Raw genomic sequence first — 19,901 nt, forward strand, 5'->3', positions numbered from 1 at the left:
TCTTTTTCTTTATTAATAGTTGTTACTTATTCTAATCTTAGATCTATTTCTGAAATATTTAGAAAGTTTAAGAAAACTAAAGTTAACAAAATGAGATTAAAGTTAGGGCTGAGCATGGATTTCGGTGATTTTTGTTTGAATCGAATAACCGTATCAGAAAATATCAAAAACCGAGATAACCGAAGATTTTTATAATCGAATTGAACTGATTCAAAAATATTTTACTGTTACGGTATGGTATATGATGCCATTTATATTTAGTACGGTACTTGTACTTTAAATTTTAAAAGAATTGAGGCTTGATACAATACTGGTGAGTTATAAATAACCGAATTGGACGATTCGTGCTCAGCCCTAATTGAAGCAACATTCTACAAAAAAGAGAAAAGTTTATAAAAAGGTCTATCAAGAAGAAAGCTATTGATTCAAAATCTTGAGGTAAGAGAGAGAATGAGCTGAAGGAAGAAAATGTTAGAAAACGAAGCAAGATTGTTGTTGAGGAGTTGAAGGATAATCAAGCTAAGTTTTTAATTTTTCTTAATTTTTTTATTTTTTCATTTTTATTTTGCTTTTGATTTTAGGTTTACTTAGTAAGATTTTTTATTATTTTTTTTCCTATCTTTTAGGGTTTATTTGTTGTTTGTTTAGTTAATTATGTTAAATTTTTTTAATATTTTAACATTTAAAAATAATCAATGTTTCTTGTTGTTGTTGGATGTTTTAGTATGGTTGTTTTTATTTTATTTTATTTTTATTTTATATTTGAAAATGTTTATATTTTTTGAATTTGTTTGATCTCTTTATTTTTATTGTTTTAAATTTATTTTAGTTGTATTTGTGTTTTAAGTGCTTCAATTAGTTTGTTTTGTTAGTATTTTTTTCTTTAATTTATTTGGTTTTAATTATAATTAACCTTTGTTGATTTTTGATTTTTTTTTCAAGTTTATGTTTTTAAATTGTTTTAATTGATTTTTTTTATATATATTGTTGATTATTTTTTTTATTCAGTTATGGGTGTTCAAAGTTAAAGAAGAAGATCGTTTCACTGCAAAAATTATTTTCCATTTATTTGATGATGTTATTAAAAATATAAAAGAGAAGTTGGATGAGAAACGGTTATTGTTGTTTCAAAATAGTTGTTTTCGTCATTTTCTCGATGTGCCTCATTCTAAGTTGCAATCTCAACTTATACATTATATTCTTCTTAGGGAGGTTGAGCAGACGAATATATTTGAAATGTGGTTTGACATTTGTAGTTTATAGGTTGGTTTAGTATTGAGGAGTTTGCTTTGGTGAAATATTTGAAATGTCAAGGTGAATTGAGCAAGCTTGGGTTTGATAGAGATTTTGATAAGTTAGTTAGTAAGTATTTTAGAGATGTTAAAAGGATTAATAAGCAAACGACTGAAGAAGTTTTTTTGTGTACGATGTGGTTGTGTGATGATGATGCATTGAAGCTTGATTGTTTGTATTTTCTGCATCTTAATTTTTTGGCATCACCGAAAGATAACTTGATTCCTTTGGCTGATTTTAATGTGTTTGATTATGAAAAATTTAATGATTTTCTTTGAAGCTCAGAAGTTTTTAATCTTACTCTAAGGGGTAAAATTTATGTGAAAGGTGCAAGAGGAAGGAAACGTAGATGAGAAAGATGATAAAAAAGAGGATGAAGAAGATGAAGTAAAAGAGGATGACAAAGATGAAGTAAAAGATGATTATTATAGTTCTAAAAATGAACTTTTTAAATAAAAAAGATGATGATGAGGATGATTGTACTGCTGATAATGTTGTTGAGAAAGATAGTAATATTGAAAGTGGTGTTGGTACAGGTAGTATTGGTGGTGTTTGTGATTCTGTAGCTGATGTTAGAAAGAATGTAAATAAAGTTTTAGAAAATATTGGCATTGATAAAGTTGTTGATATAATTATTTTATTTTTTATTTTTTATAAGATTGGTATGAGTTGTGAAGTGAGCTCTGGTTCTTTTGATAAAATTGACCTTGTTATTTTGGAAGAAACAATTGTTAATGCTATAAAGTCTGTTGAGATATTGTAATTGTTTATTTATATTTTCATTTTGTTTGTCTTCAGTTGATTTTTAGTTGATATGTGGTATAATTTTTATTACTTTCTTGTTTTTGGAGGGTGATAGTTCTGGTTTTGTTGTTGATATTGTAATAGAAGAGAAGAACAAGTAATTATTTTAGTCTTTATTTTTATTTTATTTCATGCTTTATGTGATTGTATTGTCTTTATTCTTTTTCTTGGTAGTTGGTTCTGGTTGTAGTGATGCTGGTATTGACAATAGTGGCGGTGCTCAAGATGGAGCTGATGTTTAGAAGATTTTAGATGAAGTTTTAAAAGATGTCAGTACTGATAAGATCTTTTGTATTATTATTTTATTTTTATAAATATTTTTTATTTTTTCTATGTTTTTAATTTATATTTTATATTTAAAAAATAATAATATGAATTGTGAAGTCAGTTACGGATCTTCTTTTGATGATATTGCTCCTGTAGTTTTAGAAGAATCAATTGCTAATGCTATGAAGTCTGTTGGGATGTGCTGATTTGTATTTTTATGTTTCTTTGTTTACCTTTAGTTTATTTTGTTGTTGATTTCTTGTATATTTTTTTATTACTTGTTTGTTTTGCAGGCTGTTGATTCTAGTGTTGTTTATGGTACTGTTTGTTTACATTCTGGTATTGATACACCAGTGATTCTATGAGGGTGATTAAATCTAGTTTTATGTTTAAATTACCGTTTTTGATTGAATTTGGTTCTTTTGAAAGTGGAGTTGAAGAAAAGAAATCTAAGAGGGTGATTCGTGATCTATGTCCTTTTAGTGATTGTCGGCGATAGTTTGGGAATGTACCCAAGTGTCTCTAACAACTACGATATTGTAAGGATTTTCAAACTAACCTAGAACACACTAACTAGTTATAGAGACTAGTGCGGAGAAATAGAGTCGCCACTTGGATAAATCTTCGGGACACTTCTTCTAATTGAGCGGCGTAACTAGATTCCTTAAGGAAGATCACCACATCTGGAGATTGATTTGGAAAGCAACTTCCCTAATATGTATTCTATTCTTTAATTTCATTAGTTAATAGTGTATATGATATGCTATTTACGTAGCTATAATCTAAGGCAGTGAACCTATTGATGCAGAATAGCACAAATAGTGAGTATCAAGGTCGTATTCTCAGGAAAGGGTGAACCTACACCTACTATAGTGTCTTATGTTATCTAACCTAAGGAATTCAATGAAGTGTTGTTCTATGATTAATTATGAACAAACAAGAAATTAAATGTCAAATTATCTGAAAGGATTTAGGAAAAATCTCAAAGGAAAAGCAAACCCTAGGGGACCTAAGTTAATTGGATTTTTATAAAGATAGAGATTAAATTGATTATCAATTGCAATTACCCGTGGATGAAGTCTTAACTGAATTTGGTCTCCCTCTCGAGATAACTGAATTCCTAAACCTAATAACCTAAAGTTGGAATCTCTTCCTAACGATCGATTATTCGATTAGCATTAAGGTTTAACCCGCCTCTATTAAGCTTTGTTAATTCTTAATCCAGCTAGTCAATTACCCTTATCTCTAAGTGATTATTAATCAGTTCTTGCTATTCAATTTTTCGATTACTAAATGAATTTCTCAATTACATAAAGCAATCTAAATTCCACAATTCACAACGTCTCATGAATAAAGTGACTTCTCATTAATAACGAAAGCAAGAAGAATCAAGAATTGACAATCAAAGTCTCATAACATTAAGATCAATCCACAAACATAGGAACCCCAATTGGGTTCAACAATTTAGCTACTCATACTAATAAACATCACAAAATAAGGAATAAAATCAAAAAAGTAAATTAAAGGCATGTACACCCTTCTCTTTCAAGTTGGATGAGAAACTCTAATTTTCCAATTCAAAATATCAAACCCTAATTTGCCTCTTGAATGCTCCCAAATCTTGTCTTGATCTTCAAATCGATGTTGAAACAAGTGTAATCCTTCCTTCAATTGATGAAATTGATCTTCTAAAGTTGACAATTGAGGTTTGAAAACAAATGATTTGAGTTCGTATAATGGAAATCAAGTCAGAAAAATCGAACCCTCATTCACCAAATCGTTTTTGCCTATATAGTCCCTTCAAGACGGCCGCACATTTAGTTTTGTTGACCTCTTCTAGGCCGTGCCTAAGCTGGTGCTGAGCCACCACGGGCCGTGGTGGCTACGGAAACCGTGCCAAAATGGCACTTCTGGGGGCAGCTTCTTGACAATTCAGCACGGCCGGAGTACAGGCCGTGCTCAACCTCAGAATGCTAATCCTTGCTCAATTTGATGGAATCTAGTCCGTAATTGCACATATTTTTCTCGATTATTGACAATGTCTTTCGATAATGACCTGAAACGTGAAAGGAACCAAAAGAAAGGTGATTCTAGCATAAAATGAGATAATTATGCACAAGAATGTAAATAATTGGGCATGTAAATATGTGTAATATGATGCCTATCAACTCACCCCACACTTAATGCCAAAAAATGACGTCAGATCAAGAAAACCACGAATTTATACCATGTAGAGTCGGTCGGCTTTATGTAGATCCAATTGGCTCTAAAGAGCAGAAGTTCAAAAAAAGTTTACAATTTAGTCTCTAAACTTGCGAAAATCATTGTTTTGACATTCAAACTTCACTTTTCTTAACAATTAAAGCCAAATTGATTTTAGAAAGATAACTTTGATTAGATTAAAATCAAACTTAACCTCGGATTTCGCCCATCCTCCGTCTTCCGAGACCCAAGAAAGGTAGTAACTTTCATCACAGGATTTTTCATAAATTTCTCGATATCTAGATCTGAAAAATAGATGCTGACACCGGCCTTTAATCCTAAATAAGCTACATCTTGCATGCCAAAAGCCTGTTTTAATTTCCTAAGTCTAAATGGGTTGGTTCATTAATTATTCATGGCAAAGCCACTTAGGTCTAATTGGGTTTTATGATTATGCCCAATTTATCATCTTTTTAGCCTAATGGACTACAGATTACATGCTAAGGTCCAATTCTTAAGCCTAAGTCTATATGAATTCTTTTTAGTTAGCAATCAAACAAGAAAATATTTGTCTACTATTTTACAGATTACATACAAAATTGGAAAGCAAAAAATAAGAAAAGTAACAAATTTGATAAAATAAGCAAAAACACTAGCCAAAAACGAGCAAAAGGGGTTAAAATTGGCAAAATCCAATCATTAGGCGAAAATCCATCCAAAATTGCAAATGAATGAGGAGCGAACAACTGATCAGCTCTATGCGTGATTCCTAGGCCGATTCGAGCTTTAGGTAGACAAATACTCTAGAACTCCCAAAAATCAATATACATAAAAACACAAAAAATTGATTAATACATAAAACAAAGCAAAATAAAGAGATTAATTAATTTTTAAGGTAAAGATAATATCAACAGGAATTAAGCAGATTGACAGTAGGCAATTAACATAAGAGCAGCTTTTAATAGATAATTAACTAAAAATGACAACTTAATCAAAATATTACTAGAACAATTATTTTAAAATCTAATCATGTGATTCTAGCAAGAAATGTGGCAAAAAGAAACTTATATCTAACTTGTAATCTTATAATAGTTATTGGATTCAAAACCCTAACATACAAATCTAGATTTTAAACAGTAAATTAATAAAAAGAAACCAATCTTGAACATGTCTCTAAATCATAAACAGAATCAGAAGAAGAATAAATAAACAGATGATGAGATGACTGGGTTTTTTTAGAACCCTCAAGTTGTCACCATATTAAGCAGATCCTTGAATCACAGGAATAGAAGAAGAGGTTGATCCAAATATGGGGTAGGGGTCTAGAGTATTTGATGAATTTGTGTTTGCTTTTGGAAATCATAGTATGTTCACCAACTCACCGCTAGTTATTTCTACCAAGAATTACCAAACCCTTGACCTAGTACTTCCTTTTCTATTTATAGAGGTAGTGGAGGAAACTCTAGAGTCCAAGATAATCATCCCTTTAGTTATCGATAATTCCAAAAAAATATTAATAATTAAAGGGATTTATCAAACTCTTTTTGATCGATAAATACATTTCTTTAAATATTTAGAATAGTTTTTAAGAAAAATATATTTAATTATAAAATAGAATTAAAAGCTAGACAATTATCAATAAAAACCTTATAGAAAGTTTACTTTAATAATTATTAACATTTAAGATCGAGAAACATTGAAAAACAATGCGAAAATCCGAGTTTTGAGCCAATCGGTATTGTATAGAGCCGATGGGTTTTGGATAGAGCTGATCGGCTATACGCAAAGCCGATTGGCTAATTTTTGAAATTTTTATAATTTAGTCCCTATACTTGGTAATTTGGCTGATTTTGACCCTAAATTTTATTTTTTTTGTTAATTTAGTCCAATTTAATTTCAGAAAATAATATTAGCTCAATTACTTCTAACCCTAACCAAAAATTTTATTTTTCTCAACTCTGTGAGACTTAGGAGGAATAATAACTTTTATCACTATATTTTTTGTAATTCTCTAGATATTTGAATTCGACAAATAGGTGCTTACAGTGACGATCTTAATAGTTATCATAATTTTAAGAAGTAAGTTGCTTTTGATTTATGGTTGGATGTTGAAATGAAAAATAAGAACAAGTAATTAATTTATTATTTAGTTTTAGTTTTTTTAGTTTTCTTAATGCTTTTTGTGATTATATTTTCTTTCTTTTTAAGAAAAAAAGATATATGAGGATAAAAATGATGTGATTAAGCCTACTTGTGGTCTTGGTGTTAAAACTCTTGGTCGTAAAACTGGATTTCACACACTTCACTCATCACGTGTGAGTTTATATTTCTTTTTCTTTTTCAATCTAATTTGAATTAGTTTTATATTTTTATTTTTTAAAAATATATTTATTGTATACTAGATATATAATTGATGTACACTGCATATTAATTTAGTATTAGTATTAACTTATCTTTTTTATGTTTTACCGTTTTTCTTGTTTATTTGTAGTATTTGAATGTGATATTTTATTATTTATAGAAGAAATAGAAAATTCTTCATGGTCGTTTTCCAAGATGTACTACAATAAATAATTTTTTCAATCAACGCATGTAAAGTTCTTATTATGATTATATGAAAAGGAAGAAGGATTTATCTATTGTTCAGTTTCTCATCCTGTTACGAATTACATTCTTGGACTTTCTATATTATGTTCAACTCCGTGAGTAGCTGTTGATCATATCCTATTTCCTATCCATGTCAATAAGGCGTGGCATTGAAATTTTGCATGTTTGTTTTTTCTTGATAGGTCTTTTATATTATATACAAGGAAATGTTAGTAGAATTAAATTTTATTTATTCTTAAATAATTGCAGAGAATTGTTTTTTGTTTGAAACTAATAATTCATTCAATATATTAAATATAATATTATAAAATTTAACTTTAAATTGAATTGCTAAATGTTTTGTTATGTACATAAGCCATAATATTTGATAGTACACAATTATTTAATTTGTAGTTTCATATACATGAAATATACCTTATATCAATTAAAAAAACTACAAAAATTATATTAAAACAAAAATACATAATTATTATTATTTTGGTAGACTTTTGAATTTCTTTTGTTATGTCCTTGTCTATCACATTTGTTTTATTCTTACTTTGCTATCCTGCCTTGATTCTTCTCTTTCTTGGTCTTTCATACTTCAATCTTCCTTGTGGTGGTAGCACTATTACTTATTTCACTTTTGTTGGTATATTCCATATTATTTGATCTTCAACTATATATATTGTTGCTTCATATGTTCTTAGTAATATATCTTTTGTGTAGTATTCTAAACAAAAAGCATATGGCTCTTGATATATTTCTTTGAGTACAACCATAGCATGGGGGCATGGTATTTGGTCAATCTGAAATCTCTTACATGTGCATGTTTTTACTCTTAGCTCTATTGTATATTTTTTTCTCATATTTATACATTATATACAATTCGTCAATTGATTTTGACACATGTAAGCATATTGTAGATTTTATAAACTGCACTTTATTTCATCATTTGATCTTATCTAATTGTAATGTATACATAAAAATATACTCAAAATATACTAAACATATACTATTTAAATATTTAAACCCGATCGACATATTGATTTTTTTGCACACATTGAATCATCATTGCACACACTGATTTGGCCGAAAACTTGAAAAAATTGATTTTCGTACCTCATTTTTTATTTTGATGTGTGTAAAATGTATTAAACCTGCTTTTTTCATGTATTATCAGACTGACATGGTATCGATTTGGTTTGCCAGTAGCTTCTATAGACTTGCGAGTGGTTCGACGAGCTTTCAAGCTCCATTCAGGCTTAAATTGGAGACATTGGATTCCGCCAGTTCGTTGCTACACTTCCATTAACTGTTGGGAGGACTGATCAAACCTCTGTTTATGTGTTGATTGAGAGGTGGATGGATACCACCTACACCTTTCACTCCCCGATCAGAGTGCTGATATTGTCCTCACTTTCTTTTGCTGCTATAACTGATTCTCGAGTACCCTAATGCCCTTTGATGATACTGTTCATGACCAGAGGTCCAATGCTTGGGACTAGTTCATCATTGATTTGTTGAGGTTCTTACCTATGCAAAAATACACTTGCTGTTTGGCTTATCATAAAATTCATTTTCACTATAGAGGATTCATTCCATGTTATGCTAGGGAGGTCGACTAGATGGCTCGAGCCTTCTTAGTCTATTTGTTCGGCACCACCCTGTTCTGTGACACGAGAAACTCGTTGAACCTCTATTACTTAGTGATAAGCATCATACTACACATGTTTTCATGCCCGATTGCTTACATTTTTATGCATGATTATCCCGTTTTATGCTAGAATCACCTGTCTTTTGTTTCCTTTCTCGTTTCAGGTCATTTTCGAAGGACACCATCAATAATCGAGGGAAATACGTGTGATTACGGACCAAAATCCATCAAATTGGGTGAGAACTAGCACCCCGAGGGTTGAGCACGGCCTGGACTCTGGCCGTGCTGAATTACCAAGAGGCTATCCCCAATTGTGCCATTTCGTACGACTTGGTAGCCACCACGGCCTCCAAGACGGCCTGTGGTGGCTCAAGATCGGCCAGCACGACTTGGAAGGAGTCGACAGACTCCACAGATTCAAGACGCTCGGACTCCGGCCGTCGAATCATCACAACTGGACTCGGCCGTCAATCATCACGGCCTAGACTCGTGCGACTCCGACCATCTTGAATCAACTATATAGGCAATTTTGAGTTCTTTTGGAGAGGGGATGAATTTTGGACTCAATTCCAAGATACACACTTAATCAATTATTTCCTATACCTCAATTGTAGACCTTGAGAGATCAAATTCATCAATTGAAGGAGGAATTTCACTTGTTCCAACATCGAATTGAAGATCAAGACAAACTTTGAGAGCATTCAAGAGGCAACTAGGGTTTGAGATTTCGAATTTGCAAATTTAGGGTTTTTCATTCAGCTTGAAAGAGAAGGGTGTACATGCCTTTAATTTTCTTTTCCTTATTTTGTTCCCTAATTGCTTTAACCATGAACATGAGTAGCTAGATCTTTTGAACCCATTGGGGTTCACCTTTGTTGATGGATTATGCTTAATTGTTAGTTTTATAATTGTCATTCTTGCAATCTTCTTGCTATTTAGTAATAAAAGTTTGATTCAGTTAATTTGAGACGTTGAATTAATTGTTTATTGGGTTGTTTCTTGACATTGAGAAATGCTTGTTACAACTGGACATTGAATAGTAAGGACTGGTAGTTAACACTTAGAGATAAGGTTGATTTACTCGCCGGATTAAGAATTAATAACTCTTAATAGTTTTAAATCATACTTAATGCTAATCTGTAATAATCCGATAGGAAGAGATTCCATTAGGTTAGTGCAGGTTTAGGAATTCAGTAAGCTCGAGAGAGGAACCGGGATTCAATTCAGGATTTAGGCACGGGTAAGCAAGATCGGCAATCCATAAAATCCATCTTTAGAATTCCATCACTTAGGCTCCCTTTTGGGTTTGTTTCTCTCTTTGCAATTGTCCTTTGATTGTTCGTTGTCCTTCATTTACTTAATTGCACTCATAACCATTTGCTGGTATGTTAGAACTTTCACACCCTATTTCAGACTAGATAACATAGCAAGCAGTAGTAACTCTAGGTTCACCCGATCTCCAGGAATACGACCTTGATACTCACTAGTGCTAGGCTACATCGGTAGGTTCACTGCCTTAGGTGTAGGTTGCATAAAGAGCCCATCAAGTTTTTGGCGCCGTTGCCGGGGAACACAGTAACAGTGAACTAGAGTGAATTGTTTTTGTGTTAATTTAGTCATTATTTGTTTATTCATTTATTCTTTATTTATTTTTTATTTATTTTTTATTTTTTTTATTATTTATTATTTATTATTATATTATTTTTGTTGATTGGTGGTTGTGTGGACTTTCGGTTTCAGGTAGTTTATGACCAGGAGCTCAAACTCGAATCTTATAGAGCCTCTATCTGATCCAGAACGATCCCTCAGACTCTTAAGGAAGAGGTTGCAATTAGAAGAGGAGGAGATTGAGGTTAAGGTACCTGTGGATAGACTAGACACGATGGAAAACCATGAGCCCCAGGCCAATGACGATCAGAGGACGATGTACGAGTTTGCTCGACCATCTTTAGATGGGACGAAAACGAGTATAGTCAGACCTGCTGTAGCGGCCAATAATTTTGAGATAAAGGCCAATGTTATCCAGATGATCCAGCAAAGCGTGCAATTTGGAGGTTTGCCTAGCGAGGATCCCAATGCACATATCTCTAACTTTTTGGAGATTTGTGACACATTCTAGATAAATGGAACAACTGATGATGCCATTCGGCTGAGATTGTTTCTATTTTCCTTGAGGGACAGAGCAAAGAGATGGCTGCAATCTCTTCCACAACAAACAATTACTACTTGGAGGGCGTTGGCTGAAAAATTTTTATATAAGTATTTTCCTCCCACTAAAACTGCTAAACTTAGAAATGACATATCTTCTTTTATGCGGTTTGATGATGAAAGCATGTACGATGCATGGGAGAGATAGTGCGAACTGTACCGCGGGAGGTATGTTTGCTTCATCCTCTACTACTTTTCCATCTAATTCTGCTATGTCTTCTGATGTTGAGCAGGTTGATTATATGGGAAATGCCCCAAGGCAGCAGAACGATCCTTACAACAATACATACAACCCTGGGTGGCGCAATCATCCCAACTTCAGTTGGAGGAACAATAACGCTCAGGGTCCACCTGGTTTTCAGAGACTTCATCAGCAGCCGCAGCAACATTCAGCTGGGCCTGCACAAGCTCCTCCTCTACCAGAAAGAAGTCAAATTTAGAGGAGCTTATGATGAAGTTTGTGACGTCTACGGAGATGAGGTTCCAGCAAACTGATAGTGCACTTAGGAACCAGCAGGCCTCGATTCAGAACTTGGAGACCCAGATTGGCCAAATCTCTAAGATGTTGTCTGAGAGGCAGCAAGGAGCGCTCCCGAGCACCACTGAGTCTAACCCGAGGGAGCACGTGAACACCATCACTTTGTGTTCAGGTAAGTTAGTTTCAACTCCTTCTAAGCCTGTTTTTGATGACGCCACTATTGATGTGCAGGTTAAGGCAAGCAGTAAGGTTAGGGAACCTGAGGGACAAAAGGTGAAATCAATTCCAGTCAGGGAATATCAACCTAAGATTCCTTATCCTGCTAGAGCTAAACAAGCGGAGAAAGAAACGATTCGATAAGTTTTAGATATTTTTAGACAACTGCATATTAACTTGCCTTTTATTGATGCATTGGAGCGATGTCAAGTATGCTAAGTTCTTAAAGGACATACTTAGCGGAAAAGGAAGTTGGAGGAGGTCGCCTATGTTCGACAATGAGGAGTGCTCGGTGTTTGAGCAAGTTGCCAGAGAAACGTCACGATCTAGGGAGTTTCACTATTCCATGCACTTTAGGTAATTTATGTGTTGATGATGCATTAGCTGATTTGGGGGCTAGCATAAATGTCATGCCCACTAGTTTGTTCAATAAGCTAGGTTTGGGGGAGGCAAAATCCACTAGGATGTGCATTCAATTTCTTGGCCGAATTACGTTAAGCTTCCTAGGGGAATTGTGGAAAATGTGCTAGTTAAGGTAGATAAGTTCATATTTCCTGTGGACTTTGTGGTTTTGGATATGGACAATGAGCATGGTGTACCATTAATTTTGGGGAGACCTTTCCTTGCCACAGCTAGAGCTAAAATAGACGTATTTGAGGGGAAGTTAGAACTTAATGTAGGGGACGACTGTGTCACTTTTAGTTTACCCTCATTTGATAGTTCTTCCACCGACCATGTTCATGCCATTTGTTGTATTGATGGAATTGATCTTGCATGTATGATGGGCTCTTTATGCAACCTACATCTAAGGCAGTGTACCTATCGATGCAGTCTAGCACTAATAGCGAGTATCAAGGTCGTATTCCTCGGGAAAGTGAAAGCCCGGAGTTACTCCTTTGTTCTTTGTTATATTAACCTAAAATGGATAATGAATAAATTCTAAACTAACTATTAACTACAAGCTAAGTTCTGAGGGAGATGCAGGAGTAATTGATAAATGAAATAATCAAGACAAGAAGACAAACCCAAAGGGAATCTAAACTAGTTGGCAACCGAACAAAAGATAAAGGATCGGTGAGTCTAATTATGCTACCCGTGGATGAATTCTTAACCGAATTCGGTTTCTCTCTCTCGATAACCGAATTACTAAACCTAATAACCTAAAGTTGGAATCCCTTCCTAACGATTGATTCTTAAATTAGCATTAAGCTTTAATCCGCCTCTATTAAGCTTTGTTAATTCTTAATCCGGCTAGTTAATTATCCTTATCTCTAAGCGATTATTAACCAGTTCTTGTTATTCAAAATTCCAATTGCCAAACGGATTTCTCAATCTCATAAAGCAATCTAAACATCACAATTCACAACGTCTCATGAATAATGCATAATCTTATTAATACTGAAAACAAGAAGAATACAAAACCAACTCACACAATCCAACAATATAATATCAAGCCAACATAGTAAAGAAATCCCAATGGATTAAATCAGTCTAGCTAAACATGTTCATGTTTAAAACAATCTAGGAAATCAATTATAATGAAAGAATAATGAAAATAAAACATGTACACCCTTTTCTCTCGAATTGGATGAACGTACTCCAAATCCGGATCTACACTTTGATTAATCTCCCAAACTGCCTCTTGAATTGCTTCCACTACGGTTTTGCACTCGGAACCTTGCGATTCCGGGATTCTTACTCCCATGACTCTCTTTCGCACTCAATCATGCGAAACCGAACCGGGCTTTTTGTCACTTCTTCCCCTTTTTTTTCTAAGAAAAATTCATTTTTCTTATATATTTAACTCAGCACGGCCGTGGTCAAGGTCGTGCTGGTCAGCACGGCCGGAGTCCATGCCGTGCTGAAATTATGGATCTCACCAACTAGGGTTTCACCACGACCGTGTTGCTCCCCGTGCTAGCCACCACGGGCCATGCTGGAGGCTGTGGTGGCTACGAAAACCGTGCTCAAACCATTGTTTTGAAGACCAAGTTTTGATGGTTGGTCACGACTAGAGTCCAGGCCGTGATGGTCAGCACGGCCTTGACTCAGGCCGTGCTCAATGTGTGCAACGCGGGCTCTTGTCCGATCTTGATGAATTCTCGTCCGTTTCCGCACGTATTGATCTATAATTGCTTAAACACCGATGATGGTCCTATAAATGTTCCTGAAATGTAAAAGAACACAAAACACGAGTGATCTGGGAATAAAAGCACAATAATTGCTAAGAACATACGCAATAATATACAAGCAAATATGTGTAAAACTATGCTCATCAATGTAATACACAACCACAAGATGTACAAATGGATGATGCTATACATGTTTCTTCCCCTACTAGTATGTGTTATTCATCTGAAAAAAATAACTTGTATCAATATGAGACTTTGTCTTTGTGATAGACCCGAAGGGTAGTTGCAAGTTTGTTTTTGACAGGTCACTTAGCCGGAATTCGGAGTGGATGAATGGACATCCCAAATCGGTCCAGAGAGCACCTCCTTGGTCATCTACTGCACACATCGGACCTTTTCATTGCGCTTATATGCCTCGAGCCCCAACTTACATTGAGCCTACCTTCTTAATTTGCCCGCGATGCAGGAATGCTGATCTAGAGTCCAGCTAGACGACTCGAACAAAAAGAAGCACCTTCGGGAGGCATTCCCGAATCTATTTTTGCTTTCTGAATTTTTGGACATTTTTTATTTTATTTTATGTAGTCATTTGCAGTTAGATATTTCAGTCTGTTTTTAGTAAGTTTGATTTTGAGGAGATGCTATCTTATTGAACCTTTTACTAGATGTTGCTTGGAATGTGTTTATTCTTGAATTTTGCAGGAGTTAGCCTACTTGATGCTCGTACGTAATTTTGAGGACTAACATATTTTGAAGTGTTAAAGTACACATCAAGGGCGTATCTAGTAGACTTTCTAGTTTTTATCTCTTTTGCCGTCTTGTTTTTCTCTTAGTTTTCTAATTTCTTTTATGGACTCCCATAATTAGCTTCATTTCACGTATTTTATTCCTTTTATTTTGGAGTGCCTACCTTGTTCACATTGAGGATGATTTTTCGGAAGTGTGGTTAGGTCGTAGATTTGTGCAGTACCAATTTTATCTTCATTGTTTTTATCTTGTTTTAATATCCCTTATTGATTGAGTCCATTCATTATTCTGTCCTTATCTTGAGTTTTGTTTTAATCGAGTAGTTAATGATTTTCTCCTTTGAATGGATTCCCTTATAGCTTTTATCGAACCTTGTTGGAAGAAGGCAATGAACGAATCTCTTAATTACAATCCAGCCAGGTAAAACTGGTATTTTTCCTTAAATTCTTCCATTTTACTTTATCTTAGATATAGAAAACTGTTAATATTGTTGCTTATTATTATGATTGACTGTTTAAACTTTTATTTGAGAATTCATGCAATTTTAACCCACTCAAATGGTGAGATTTTGAGCCAATTGGTGCATCACTATTTTTATGCTCCCTTTTCTTTCATTAGTGAGCATTGTATATAATCTCTTGCTTTACGATATCTTTTGAGATTACATGAATTGTCAATAATCGTGAGATGATTTGGGCACTTATGATTTACACAATTTGGCCAAAAAGCCTAACCCTGTTTTTCCCTTAGTGAACCAATTTTGAGCCTTAGCCTTTCCTTTCGTGATAATAATAACAGTGACACTCATTTTATCACTTCTATTCATTTGACCATTCTTTCTACCATTGTTGCTGGAAATTATGTAAGTTTATGCTGCATTTTATTTTGGATCAATCTGCAATCATATATTTCACTAAGTTGCTAGATTTTTCATAGATGCTCCCTTCAATTAAAAAAAAAAAATTTTGATATTCAGTCTTATTGTATGTGTCAATAACCAATAACCCCTACATAAGCTGTTGTAATATATATACATAGTATATATATATTCAATAAAAAAAAGAGTATTAATTTAGTTCATTTTGAGCATCATCTTATTTTTAGAGCAACTTAGTATTCATTTTGGTACAACACTTGATCCTTCGTTACTTTCTTGCATCACTTGCTTAACTTCCAGCAACTTGTAGCCTACTTTCCATATTTATACGTACCCTACCTTAACCCCATTACAACCTGGCTCAAGACCCTTTGATCATGATTATTGATTATTTTGTAGTAGTGGAGATTGGATCTATAAGCAAGCCTATGGTAAGCACTTTTTCTGTATTTTTGCGTTGAGAGCTTGGCGATCTTCTTTCACCTATATACACTTGTGTGTTTTGAATGACATCTTGTGAGGCATGGTTCTCAATTTCTCAATTTAGATGGTTTATCATTTTAACTTTAGCAACTTTATTAAGTTTGTTCTCTCTCTTAAGGATTTAGTGATTTGGGGATTTTGGGAAAAATCATTATAGAGTTTTGAAATTTGTTTTGAGCTAACCTCCTGCAATGCATTTGATTGAGTTATTTGGTATCTGTTTGAGGAGTGAGTTGTTGATTGCTTGAGGACAAGCAAAAGTTTAAGTATGGGGTAATTTGATAAGCATCATACTACACATGTTTTCATGCCCGATTGTTTACATTTTTATGCATGATTATCCTGTTTTATGCTAGAATCACCTGTCTTTTATTTCCTTTCTCGTTTCAGGTCATTTTCGAAGGACACCATTAATAATCGAGGGAAATACGTGTGATTACGGACCAAAATCCATCAAATTGGGTGAGAACTAGCACCCCGAGGGTTGAGCACGGCCTGGACTCCGACCGTGCTGAATTACCAAGAGGCTATCCTCAATTGTGCCATTTCAGCATGACTTCCGTAGCCACCACGGCCTCCAGCACGGCCTATGGTGGCTCAGCACCGGCTTGGGCACGGCTTGGAAGGAGTCGGCCGGCTGGACTCGTGGCCTGGACTCCGGCCATGCTGAATCAACTATATAGGCAATTTTGAGTTCTTTTGGAGAGGGGACGAATTTTGGACTCAATTCCAAGATACACACTTAATCAATTGTTCCCTATACCTCAATTGTAGACCTTGAGAGATCAAATTCATCAATTGAAGGAGGAATTTCACTTGTTCCAACATCGAATTGAAGATCAAGACAAACTTTGGGAGCATTCAAGAGGCAACTAGGGTTTGAGATTTCAAATTTGCAAATTTAGGGTTTTTCATTCAGCTTGAAAGAGAAGGGTATACATGCCTTTAATTTTCTTTTCCTTATTTTGTTCCCTAATTGCTTAAACCATGAACATGAGTAGCTAGATCTTTTGAACCCATTGGGGTTCACTTTTGTTGATGGATTATGCTTAATTGTTAGTTTTATAATTGTCATTCTTGCAATCTTCTTGCTATTTAGTAATAAAAGTTTGATTCAGTTAATTTGAGATGTTGAATTAATTATTTATTGGGTTGTTTCTTGACATTGAGAAATGCTTGTTACAACTGGACATTGAATAGTAAGGACTAGTAGTTAACACTTAGAGATAAGGTTGATTTACTCGCCGGATTAAGAATTAATAACTCTTAATAGTTTTAAATCATACTTAATGCTAATCTGTAGTAATCCGATAGGAAGAGATTCCATTAGGTTAGTGCAGGTTTAGGAATTGATAAGCTCGAGAGAGGCGGGATTCAATTCGGGGATTTAGGCACGGGTAAGCAAGATCGGCAATCCATAAAATCCATCTTTAGAATTCCATCACTTAGGCTCCCTTTTGGGTTTGTTTCTCTCTTTGCAATTGTCTTTTGATTGTTCGTTGTCCTTCATTTACTTAATTGCACTCATAACCATTAGCTGGTATGTTAGAACTTTCACACCCTATTTCAGACTAGATAACATAGCAAGCAGTAGTAACTCTAGGTTCACCCGATCTCCAGGGATACGACCTTGATACTCACTAGTGCTAGGCTGCATCGTTAGGGTCACTGCCTTAGGTGTAGGTTGCATAAAGAGCCCATCACTTAGCCCTCTGAGAGAGTTGGACTGGGTCTCTTCCTTCAACTAGGGGGCTGATATCTTAGCTTATTTATACCAACATCTTGATATCATGGATTTGAAGGAGCAAAAGGCTCTTTTTTATCATAATTCCTTTTGCACTTTTTTTATTGCTTCTTATTTGCTAACCATTTGAGTACTGGTGTGGACCTTGGAGCTTGGTATATTGATAGGGGCTCGGTCCATTAATACCTCCCAATCTTTCCCTCGCTTGAGCCGCTGGGGCTCAAGCAGGAGTATAGCCCTGTAATGGGCTCAGGTCCACACATACCATTTTTGGATCAATGCCCTGACTTGAGATTAGGTAAAAGAAAATATCTATTAGTTTTATTTTACATGACTAACATTCAGATACTTACTTATTTTGGTTGCTGCAGATCTGCACCGACTGGCTCAAAGATAGGAAAAGGTAGGACTCGTACATGTTGTCCGCTACTGATATAGCATAAGAGGATACTCCTTACTGGGCCTGCTTGCCGTATATGGTATTTGGGCGAGCGTATCTATTGCTAGGAGAGGGGGCCTACCCTTTAACGTTTACCTAGGTCGCCCCCATTGTCTATGTTTTGGATAGCTAACCTCTTAGATAAGGAGCTTGAGAAGTGAATCAAGGATCACGACAACCTCGAAGAGCTTACGATCAGGTCGAGAAGGACTGATTACATGTCCTTTATGACTCAACTGCTGGGGTTTGTGCCGTTAGACAAAGACACTATTGCACAAGTACTTCATTATTGCTTTTCTCTACTTTATTACTATTCCATCATGCGATATTCTAAACATTCCTTTTATTGCATGTAGTTCTCCTGACCTAGTGCTTCTAGGGTGTCAGAGTTAGATGAGGCACTGTCCGCTTACTGTCCTAAGGGTACTCGTGCTTTTGGCTCATCTGCTATCATCGCTTCCGAGGCACCTCCTATGATGATGTCAGATGTGATTCTTAGGAGTATTCTGTTTCTTCCAAACCCGACTATGTCATATTGGAGTCTTTCTAGCATTATGGACCACCGACTGGCCTTAGAGTCGAGCCTCCTTCTGGAGTTCATTTCGAGCTTATGCACCAATGTGAGTATCCTTTCCTTTCCTTGCTTCTTATTGCTTTTGATTTCTTGAAATGTTAGTGCCATATGTATATGATCTTATAGATTTATAGAGATCAGTTTGAGCACATACACCCGCTCATTGCTGTCGCTAGGAGACAGTTCTTCATCTTTGGCAAAGACTGCCGCTCATTGATGTATGAGATGTATGCATGTTGTGTTATATTATGCATGCCTAATCCTTTGGGTTCATGCAGAGGGACCATGAGGGCTTGCAAGGGTAGGTTGATGCTCAACGGAAGTAGATTGGGACTCTAATACTCCAACTGTCTCTTCTTTGGACCTAAAGCTTAGATAGCAACTCAGATGAGGGGATGGATGATTCCGGGAAGGGTCCAAATGGTTTCCCTTTATTTTATAGCCTTTTTTTATGTATTAGAACATTCTTTGTATTACTATTTGTGTTAGGAATTCATATTGAAATATAAGAGAAGGCACAATGAAAGCAAAATAAAGAATTTTCAATTCTCACTAAGAATCTTATTGATGTAAAGTGGTCATAACACACAAAACAAGCAAAATATGGAGAAGGCTTACAAAGGGAGTTTTCAGCCAATCCAAGGAATGCTTTTAGCTTTGTTGATTCTTGATTATTTAAGGATGACTAATGCACTTCAAAGCTACTCAAATGACCAGCCTCTTTTGGTGATCTATATAAGCTTTTAAGCAAAGATCTCTTAAACAATTTTTTAAGAGATTAAAAAGAGATGTAGGAGATTGAATGCTAATTCCAAGCAAGGAGAATGAATCAATTAATCTTATTTATTCACTTAGGGTATTCTATTCAAGAAAATGTTTTTCTCATTAAGATCATCTTTTCTTCCTTGCCGCCCTATAACATCTCTTTCTCTATATATGGCCTTTTAATCAAGTCCTTAAAGCTTTAGGATTTCTACAAAGTCTTAGCTCACATTAAGTTGAGCTTTTGTTTTTCTAATTGGACTTTGATTAATTAAGATCTGATTTATGGATAATAAACCCATATAGCCTGAATACTATAGGCCTATTAGTTTTTAATTAATTAACTCTTAATTAGGCCCAATACATATGAGCTTAAGCCGAATACTTAAAGCCTCATTTTAATCCTCACTTAAAATCTATTTATGTGTGATT

Source organism: Ricinus communis, chromosome 2 (genome assembly GCF_019578655.1).
Source record: "Ricinus communis isolate WT05 ecotype wild-type chromosome 2, ASM1957865v1, whole genome shotgun sequence".
Classification (NCBI taxonomy): domain Eukaryota; kingdom Viridiplantae; phylum Streptophyta; class Magnoliopsida; order Malpighiales; family Euphorbiaceae; genus Ricinus; species Ricinus communis.